The sequence below is a fragment of the Herpailurus yagouaroundi genome, unplaced genomic scaffold (genome assembly GCF_014898765.1).
Source record: "Herpailurus yagouaroundi ecotype Mexico unplaced genomic scaffold, PumYag 29, whole genome shotgun sequence".
In the NCBI taxonomy this organism is placed as follows: domain Eukaryota; kingdom Metazoa; phylum Chordata; class Mammalia; order Carnivora; family Felidae; genus Herpailurus; species Herpailurus yagouaroundi.
The window spans coordinates 70743050-70751287 of record NW_024412377.1 but is presented as its reverse complement, the minus strand read 5'-3'; the positions used below and the strand labels follow the sequence as shown (position 1 = coordinate 70751287).

Sequence of the window (8238 nt, the reverse complement as noted above, 5' to 3'; positions counted from 1 at the left end):
GAGCCATCAGCCCAGAGCCCGACGCGGGGCTCGAACTCCCGGACCGCGAGATCGTGACCTGGCTGAAGTCGGACGCCTAACCGACTGCGCCACCCAGGCGCCCCCCTGTAGTACCTTTTGCTCAGAAGTCTCTGATTGCGCAGGAACATGAGAAATCCAGAGAGAATTGTTTCTCAACAGTAATTCTAAAGTTCTAGCAGCTACATCTATTCACATCTGAATTCACCAGAACAAAGGTGTGTGTAATTAGATTTAGGGACAAAATATTTTCAGAACTTTCATTCTCTTTCTGTCTCTTGGCTTTTGTCTTCTCTGGGTTGGCTCTCTGGTGAGTGGGTACTTACTGTGTTCTTTCAGTTCAGCAACCTCAGCCAAAAGAGAACTTTCTAATTAGTTCTGGCAAAATTTTTGGGAGTTTTAGTTGCCTAATTGGGTCATGTACCCATTCCTGAACTACTGCTTGGGGAAGGAAATATGCTGACTTTCCAGGCCTGGGTTATGCACGTATTCTAGGAACTTTGTGCTTATTTTAGGAATCTGAGAGTGGGAATGATTAGTGTCACTCAAACTACATGGATTGAAAATAAGAGAAGGGTAGTTCAACAGAAGAAAATTGAGATGCTGCTACCGAAAGAAGGGGAGTAAAAAACAACATAAGTCTGTCACTTGTATGCACATGCAACTCAAACTCATTAAAAAACAATTTAGAATCTTATATATAGGCATTACTGCCATACCTATTTAGATGCCTAAGACAGAAAATTTAAGAAGGTACTGGCTTTCATTGTCATGCAGCTACAGGGTGGCTCTTGTATGACCCTGAGAGTGAAAGTCTCCATTGATCGTGCACCCTAGACACCCCTCATACCTCACTGTAGTCCTAGTCATGAAGAGAAGCCTATTTAAGGAATAGAAACTATATTTTTACTATGATTGTGAGTTAAAGATGGTGGCCTATGTAGTTGGGGAAGTTGGTGAGGAAGATTAAGGTACACCACAAAGTAGTAATTGTGCATTTTCAACGTGTCTATAGAAATCTTTTTTTAAAAGTTTATTTCTATTTATTTTGAGAGAGAGAGAAGGAGACAGAATCCCAAGCAAGCTCTGTGCTATCAGCACAGAGCCCCATGTGGGGCTTGAAGTCACAAACCATGAGATCATGATCTGAGCTGAAATCAGGAGTGAAGACACTTAACTGACTGAGCCACCCAGGCGCCACAAACTTGTCTATAGAAATCTTTGCTGAGTTCTGATGAGGATGGTAATATCTTAGAAGTAACACAAGGAATATACTTTTTGTTCATAGGTTTATAGTAAGTTCAAAGAAAGAAATGTTGTATTTAGAAATGCTACGAAGGAAGTTGTTACTTATTTTTTAATCAAAATGATTTCAATATCAACTGGAAAATAGGTTTTTTTTTTCATTGAAAAATAAAAATTATAGACATGAGTTGAGTTGGAGAGTGAGACATAAATAACATGTGGCTGCTTTGACTAGCTTCCTTGAACAGGACACTTGATACTGCTGCGTGTTGGACATGAAACCTTAGTTGAATAGTTGTCTTTCTTGTCCTTACATCTTTGAAAATAACTGTTTCTATATTATAGTGAAAGACCAAATCATGAAATTCTGGGTAATTCTCAACTATCTTTGCTGATTGAGAAGTGGCTAAAAAAAATTCAAATTAAGTGGATTGTCCAGTAATTTTGCAGTCTGTCTCTGGAGTGGAATTTAGATAACATATATAATATGTACATTTAAGTATACACTCATACATTTTGTTCTTTGGAAATATTTATAAGTAACACTGTTTACTGTGTCTAAGGGGTTTAATTGAAGATATGCTATTGATAGCAGTATAAAAGAGAAGCATGATTAAAATTTTCATTTAAGTATCATTTGAAGTCATGAATTCTATCATTTAATGTAGAAACTCTTGTCAAAGCCTCACATTACACCAAAGTGCAGAAGTCAGGGAAAGCCATAATTTAGTTTGGAATTTCATTGATTCAGTACTCGCTTGTTTGGTGGCTCAAGTGTTCCATGTATTATGTAGGATGATGGCTGTATTAAGATAATAATCCCTGTCCCCGATCTTGTCACAGTTTAATGGAAGAAGAGGGATGTAATAATACTCTCGTTATGTGCAAATTAGATTTCCCAGTTCTAGTTTTGAGAACCTTGCTTCTTTTGACATGCTTCAAACTTGAAATTAGTTTTATGCTGTAAAAATGGAGAAAAACATGAATTACCTATTGAAAACTGAGGGAATAGGTTACAGGAGAAAGTAAGGCGTTACTCATTGAAAAGGTTATGGAAAGGGGGGAGAGTAAACAGGGTAGATAAGCTAGGTGAGTATAGCATTCTTAATGGACTGACTCTGATACACTGTCACAATTAAATTCCAATAGTAGCCTACTATACTCTATGTGTACATTTTTACCTTTTTCTCTGTAGTTAACATTTCTGACTCCTTGAATTTCTTCTTGCAGCTCATGTTTTCTGGCCAGACTTATGGTCATTCCCGTGAGACTTCACTGCACATTTTCTCAAGTGTGTTCCTCATCCCTAATGTGTAATCCTTCAACATGGACCTGCTACTTTAGCTAAGATATGACCAGCAATGAATAGTAGTAAGGTAGGAGTACTTTACTGTTCTTAGTGAATTGCTAAAAACTGAAACTGTGAAACAGTTTTGATTTGTCTTGGTTTTGTAGTATTTGTGTTAGATTATTGTACCTAGGCAATCATTTTATATTTATGTTGTTTTTTGCTTGTCATTTATCCTACAGAATTTTATCTCATTTGTGATATAATTATTATTTTTTTAAACTAACATTTACAATCAGCAGAATCCCAGTCTATATCTTTTTGCAGCCTGTATGTCCACTAGTCCTATATTTTCAAGCACCTCACCAAGCTCAATATATCTTATTTTCTTCTCAAACAGTTGCTCTTCCTTCTGGTTTCTGTATTTCTATTAATAGCATTATTAATTCCATTGTTTAACACAGTCCTATATTCATTTATTATTTCATTCATTTGTTTGATGTACATTGACAGGCTTCTGTTAAGTAGTAGACAGGTTGCTGCTTCTGTGGATATGATGATGAATAAGCTGCATATTCCATCCTTATAGCTTATATTTTAAAGGAGTGGGGACAGGCTTAAAAATGAACTGACAAAATAAAAATTAATTGTAATACACTTTTTTGAAGGAAAGCAAAAATCAGATAATTTGGAGATAAGGAAGTAGGAGCTGCCTTAGATAGGGTGGTCACAAAAGGAGTTGATGTTTAAGATTCACCTGTATATGAGAAGGAACTATTTCCAGAGTAGGTGGTGTGTGTGTATGTGTATGGTGTTTTTGATGTGGAAAGCATTCTCATGAGAAGGAATAGCGAAGTGAAATGTCAGGCAGAGAAAGGAAATATGGTATGTTCTCACTTATATGTGAAATCTTAAAAAGCCTAAACTCATATAAATAGAGTTAGAATGGTGGTCGCCAAGAGTTGAGGAATAGGGGCAATGGGGAGATGCTGGTCAAATGGTACAAACTCTCAGCTATAAGATAAATAAGATCTGGGGATATAATGTACAACATGGTGAGTATAATTAACAATACTGTATTATATGCTTGAAATTTGTTAAGAGTCGGTCTTAAATGTTATCACCACACACACACACACACACACACACACTCATAATTATGTGAAGAGATGGAGATGTTAACTAACTTTATTGTAGCAATTATTTTGGACTTTATACATATATGTAATCATCACATTGTACATCTTCAACTTACATGTTATATGTCAATAATATCTCAGTAAAGCTGGAGGTGATGGAGGGAATAAGGGATTAGTGGGTACAAAGACTTTGGAGCAGGAGAATTGGTGAGTTTGAGGAACAGAAAAAACCCCAGTGTGGCTGAATTAGTGAGGGAGGCAGAGATGGGTAGGAAGAGGTTATAGAAATATGCAGGGCTTTGAAGGGTTTGGAAAGAAGTTTGTATTTTATTTTAAATGATATCATCATTTGAGCTGCTGTGTGAGGAATGGGCCGGCCTGGTGAAAGTGAAAGCTGGCAGTTTTAGTTGCTGAGGTGAATAGTAGTGGCCTGATAAGGTGCTAGCAGCATGAGACAGAGAGATGGATGGATTTGAAATGGATCTGAATCAGAATGTATGGGACTTTGAATAGTTTGGGTGTGGAAACAGAACATTCTGAAGATGACTCCAAGATTTTTGGGTTTTGAGCAACTGGGTGGATGCTGGCATCTTGTCCAGAAATCTTTTAGATAACTATCTTTACCATTATGTCAAAGATTGGTTCTTTCACTGAAAGGGAAATTAATTGTAATGTTAGAAATAATGTTAGTGCTGGAAATAAAACCATCTGGCAAATTTGTAATATGTACTGCTTAATACTTTGTTTTGCTTTTCCCCCTGAAATTTAATTTATATGAGTTTTTGTTTTTATTTTATTTATTTCTTTTATTAGTAGTTCTGTCTTTTTTGTTTTTTGTAAAGACTTTTTAATATATTTTGAAAGAGAGGAATTACTATTTATTGTTTCTGTTTTATGTGAAAGGCTTTTGGCTAGCTGTTTTAAATACTTTATTTTATCCTTACAATAGACCATTGAGGTTTTCTACTTTGCATATGGTTACCCTTTGAGTTCTAGAGCTGAGAAAAGTTGTAGCATATGGGAAATATGTAGATGGAAGGATCTTAAAGATCATCTACTTCCTCCTCTTTCAGCGGAGACCTAGAGAGGTTCTGTGACCTGCCCATGATCACACAGCTGGTTTTCACATTTGCTGAGACCAGTGCTGCTTATACTCCTTATGTTTCAGTCTAGCTGGCCTCCCCTCACACTATCTTCCTGTTCCATCAGCATTTCATAATGAAAATGTTGAGTGCTGTAGAACAGTGGAAGATATAGGCAGTGTGCACCCATATTACCTTTCTTATATATTCACTCACTGTTGAAATTTTGCCACTTTTTCTCTCTTTATATATTATATATTTTTAAAATCATTTGAAACTGTACTGGAGAGATTATAATATACAATTTTTAGTATGCGTATCTTACATGGGAACGTGGATAATTTCTTGCATGTTCATAATATCAATATCACAAATGAGAAAATTAACATTATTTAAAAATATGTTTAATATAATGGTCCTTATTGAGATCTCCCCATTTGTCCCTAAAACTTTTTCCTAAATTTATGAATCTAGGATTCAGTCAGGTTTCATGCATTGCATTTGATTCTTTATTCTCTTTTAATTTTGAACAGTCCCTCTTTTTTGTTTTTCTTGATCCATGTTTTCTTTAAGAGATATAGTGTGTGTATATACTTAATGTCTCTCTAGGGAATTGCCTAGTTTCTTAGAACATTATTCATCTAAAACTTATTTGCAGTTTGCTTCTTTCCTTCCAGTTCTCTGAGGTTGCTGGAGATAAAATTGTTTATTTATTCCAAGCTTTTATTTTTTTTTTAAACCATCATCCCAACCTTAAGTAGACAATGTAGGAAATTTACATTGTATTTGATCCAATGGCCCCAGTCAGCTATTGAAATTCATTTAAAACAACAGAAATCTGAAACAAAACAACAAATCATAATTCTGAAGAAATTCCTCTACTTCCCACCATTACCCACCCCCACCTTCTAACCTAGGGATGTATATCTAGTCACCATGGATATTATTATGATACATTATAAAGCAGTAGCAGGCTAAGATTTTGTCTTGGAAAAATGCACAGTTTCAAGTGGGAAGCAGATTAGAATGCAAATGATAAATAAGCACATTAGTAGAGACGACCAGAGCTCTGCACAGTGAGAAAGGATTGAAGTACCTGCTCTCTCTGGTACTTATGTAGAGCTGGCATTCAGTGAGTGTTCTTCTTTCCTTGCTTGGTTTTGAGTTTTACAGATTTGGTTGTTTTTTTTTTTAAGCGTTAAATGGCATTTAGGAACAAGTGGTATTTTGGTGGGGGGGAGCAGTGGGAGGTAAATATTAAGCAGCATTTTTAAAGAGGGGAGAGTGACATTTTACAGTTGAGAGGAAAGAAGAAAGTGTCAAGGAGGAAGGGACTACTCAAGGTGGTTTAGGGAGATCTGTGTAGGTTTTTTCTTCATTTTGTTCCAGCCAGGCTTGGATTATAGTTCTATGCTTTTACTACACTTTGCACAGGAATTCGTTATAGTTATTGCTATGTGTTAGAACTGCTTTTCCTCTGATAAGCTCCCGGAGTCTGTGACCAGTATTTTTTTTTTTTTTTTAAATCTATGTGTACCCAGGACTTTACTCAGTACCTGGCATATTGTAGACATTGAATAAATACTTACTGGATGGATGGATGGGTGGATGGATGGATGGATGGATGGATGAAAGAAAGAAAGACTTTTACTAAGACCTAGTGCAAAAAGACAGATTCCTGTGCTGGGAAACCACAGTAATGGTGGGATCCGGTTTGATCGATTCATTGTTGAGGTGCTCAGTTAGAGCAGGAATTGGTTCAGGAGTCTGGGAGAACGACCAGAGATGAAACCAGAGCATTCCATGAGTGGGAATACAATTGGGTTCTTTTTCAGAGAAGTAGCTAGCATGATGTAAGCACCTTTGTCATTTTCTAAATAAAATAAGTATATTTAAAAGAGAAATGTTTTGGGGCGCCTGGGTGGCGCAGTCGGTTAAGCGTCCGACTTCAGCCAGGTCACGATCTCGCCGTCCGTGAGTTCGAGCCCCGCGTCGGGCTCTGGGCTGATGGCTAAGAGCCTGGAGCCTGTTTCCGATTCTGTGTCTCCCTCTCTCTCTGCCCCTCCCCCGTTCATGCTCTGTCTCTCTCTGTCCGAAAAATAAATAAAAACGTTAAAAAAAAAATTTAAAAGAGAAATGTTTTCTAATATTAAGCATTCCATCTGTGAATTTGATTTTTACGTTCTTAATATTCAGTCTTAAAAAGTTTGTTGGGAAATCTTTCCTTTTCCTTATATGTGTTTATATTATAAAATGAATACATGCTTATGATAAAAATACAAACTAGAAATACATAAAATACAAAGTGACATTCATCTTACTATTCCAGGTCTCACTCTTCACAAGTAGCTAATGTTAACAGTTTGATGTACATCAAGTTGGACTTTCAAAAAATATATATATATTTTAAAACACACATATTTATGTTTGTATAGTTTTACAAATAAAATCATTGATGCCCATGTTTTGATATTTGCTTTTCCTCCTTATCTATTTTACCTATGCTCCATATAATTCCAAAAGTTATTGGATATTTAGGAGGATGGAAACACTAGCAGAGGATAGTAGCCTAAAATCAGAGTAATTGAATGTTAACATTTAGGGAACTTAGAATAAGAAAAATGCCTGCTAAAAGTTTTATTAGTTTAATTGCTGTTAATTTAGAAGTAGTTATTTATTTATTTAAACTATATTAAATTATAAAAGTAATCATTTTTCATATTATGCATTATAGAATTAACACATAAGAAAGTGAAACTTTAAGATTTATTGAGTACACGAACATGTAACCATGAATAGGACACACTGTCATTACTGCTCTTTGATAACAAAGAGCAGAGGCCAAGAAACCTGCCTGGAGGTGGCGATATGAACATACTCCTGAAGTACTGGTAGGAGTTAGCTAAGCTTTTTAAAGAAATGGCTAAGGGATGGGGCGCCTGGGTGGCTCAGTCGGTTGAGCGTCCAACTTCAGCCCAGGTCATGATCTCACAGCTCGTGGGTTCGAGCCCCGCTTCGGGCTCTGTGCTGATGGCTCGGAGCCTGGAGCCTGCTTCGGATTCTGTGTCTCCCTCTCTCTCTGCCCCTAACCCACTAGCATTCTGTCTCTGTCTCTCTCAAAAAAAAAAAATAAATAAACATTGAAAAAAAATGGCTAGGGGAAATGAAGGAGAATTGAATCAGAGCTGGAGGTTGTTAGGACAAATGCAGTAGTAAGAAAATCAGGGGAAGTCATTTGATTTAATATGTGTAGGGAAAGAAGTTAGGGGGTTTCATGCCCTGGTGTTGGGACAGTCCAGGTTTATATCCGTTGTCACAGAATAATAAAGAGTAGTATGCTATTGTACTCTTAAAAATACCCTAGTTCTGGGTAATAAGTGGCATCACCCTTAAAGAGAGAATATAGGGTGTCCTGATCAATATTAGGGAATTCAGCTGGAGATCTCTCTCAGATTGAAGAATAGGT

The 8238-nt window shown here is 36.5% G+C and overlaps 1 protein-coding gene across 2 annotated transcripts in view; it reads left to right on the top strand.

The window, feature by feature from the left end:
* The window catches only part of FER (FER tyrosine kinase), a 437513-nt gene that overhangs the window by 23400 nt on the left and 405875 nt on the right, over positions 1-8238 (top strand). Inside the window, exon 2 of one of the 2 annotated variants that reach the window (XM_040447033.1) lies at positions 2494-2639. The exons of the other annotated variant lie outside the window; for it this stretch is intronic. The gene's annotated coding sequence lies outside the window, so the exon portion shown is untranslated. The remainder of the gene's footprint in view (positions 1-2493; positions 2640-8238) is intronic. 2 annotated transcript variants of the gene reach the window in all.